Raw genomic sequence first — 2,508 nt, 5'->3', positions numbered from 1 at the left:
AGGAGGAGGAGGAGGAGGAGGAGGGAAGAAGAAGAAGAAGAAGAAGAAGAAGAAGAAGAAGAAGAAGAAGAAGAAGAAGAAGAAGAAGAAGACCTTTTCATGTCGTCTTTGAAAAGACCTGTACTGTGACGTAGAGTAAGACGTGTTCTGCAAAGGAAAAATGGTGCATTCAGCATGCCTGGGAAAATGTACTGATGGTTGCCGATGTTTGAAAAGGTAATTAGGAAAAAACAAACCAGAGGCTGCTTATTACAATGCTGCCTGTACTTAGGTACGATGCGTGGTGTCTGACGTCTGAGAGCTCATGACTCCGCGTGAGATTGGGAGCAAGCAGTCATCAAGCCTAATTTATAGCAAAGGAAACTGAGACACTCAGAGATAAAGAGACTCATTTAGCCAGAGCCAAAGTAGTCCCTGTGACGCTAAGTAATGACCACTAGTTGGTTCCAAAGGAGGCCATGGTTGCAGTCAGCTGTTATCATTATTTAATCTTACTCTTTGTACTCAATAACAAAGAAACACACTTCCAAGAACAAGAGCAGGATGTTGCTGAAGCCAAAATAATAATATAGAAACTGCAATACAATAGAGATGTGAAAAAGAAAAAAGATGTGAACAATGATGTATATATATATATATATATACAATATATATATCAATGTATACAAGACACATACAATGAAAATATATATCTAAGTGTATATGTGTGTGTATAAACTTTGAAGATGCTGTTCTAGGTGAGAAAAACCATCATTTATATCAAGGAACTAGAACCATCCAGTGCACAGACACAGAATAAATGTGTAGCCCCCCAGGATCTAGAAGAGGCAAAGAAAATGAAACTGTAGAATCATTAGTTCATGTGTTTAAGATTACATTCCAGCTGTTGAATCGTTAGTTCATATGTGTAGGATTACATTCCTGGCTAAGTAAATGGCTCTGAGATCCAGAAGAAGTGACACAGCCACATGGCACATGTACCAAACGCCCCTGGACTGTACACTTGAAAATGGCTGAGCCTGTGTGTGTAAAATTCCTTCTGACCTTCTGAGTCTCTGCATCCGACTCTCCTCTTTTGTACAGACATCAGCTACTCTAGAATAAAGTTCATATGATGTTATTAGTAAATAATAATGTGAGCACTTGAAGCCGAGTGTTAATCATGCCACTGACGTACTGAGGACAGGTGGAGGAGGAAGCAATATCCTGACCTCACAGAAGTTACGCCTTCCCATCTGCTGAGCAGAGCACCATGACCACAGGCCAGTTCGAATATCTCTATCTTCACAATTGCTTGATAGGACCTTAAACTGCTGGTGTTTTTCCAGCTGTGGTTTTCCAGCTGTGGTTTTTAAAGCTGCTAAAAAGCTTTGAAAGAAACCTGTGTAAACCCCTGTCATACAAAACTGATGGAAGTTAAGCCAGCTGAGAAGTCTAAGAGAGAGCTTGCTTCCATCCCTGACAGCCCCCACAGCAGCCTCTTCACGGCGGTGCTGTTGAGAGAAAACTGGGCTGTCCCAGAGCAGATGGTGTCTAAACTGATTCCTCAAGAGAAGGCTATTCCCCTAGCTGCCACTCAAATACCAACTCTTAATATGAAATTTCAATATCAGGAGTCCAGTAGGTTTCTTGTTGATCAATATTTGCCTTAAATGAAGACTTGGGAAGGAAGAGTATAAAAGTGATCATGGCAGATGCTGCCAGATGTTGGCTGCCCAGAAATCTCTGCAGATGTGCACACACTGCAAAGAGTAAGGAGGCCCCTCTGCCCCCAGTTCACCCAGAGTTCAAGACAGGCTCTCTAACTTAAGCCATGTCACCAGGACCAAGACAAGGTCATGTGCAGGGGATCAAGATTCCCTGGTCCACCAGTGAGTAGAGCCAAAGACCCTTCATGTCCTGTATACATGAAGTTACGGCTGGATCTGGGAGAAATTTACATAGAGTAGATGGATATAAATCAGAAAAAATGAACAGGAAGACGAAGACTCCTGATCTTCTCATCTGCAGCACGCATAAGGGGTCATTACACAGTCTCTGCCCTCCATAAATACATCAAAGCCTGCCTATAGGATGGCCTCACAGCCGAACTTTTAGAGCCTGCTAGATTACACAGCTCCATAGTCTAACCAGTAGGCCCTTGCCCTAACCAACAATCCTACTGAATTGCATGTGCCAAGAAAGCGTTCCTCTTGCTCTTCTACTGTCTTAGGTAGGGTTACTATCACCGGGACCACTATGACCAAAGCAACTTGGGGAGGAGAGGGTTTGTTTCCCTCACATATCCTGAATCACAGTCCATAAAAGGAAGCCAAGGCAGGAACTCAAACAGACAGGAACCTGGAGGCAGGAGCTGATGAAGAGGTCCTGGAGTGATGTTGCTTACTGCCTTTGCTTCTCATGGCTTTTTCAGTCTCCTTCCTTCCTTCCTTCCTTCCTTCCTTCCTTCCTTCCTTCCTTCCTTCCTTCCTTCCTTCCTTCCTTCCTCCCTCCCTTCCCTCCCTCCCT

This window comes from Mus caroli, chromosome 14 (genome assembly GCF_900094665.2).
Source record: "Mus caroli chromosome 14, CAROLI_EIJ_v1.1, whole genome shotgun sequence".
NCBI lineage: Eukaryota > Metazoa > Chordata > Mammalia > Rodentia > Muridae > Mus > Mus caroli.
This window is presented reverse-complemented; position numbering follows the sequence as displayed.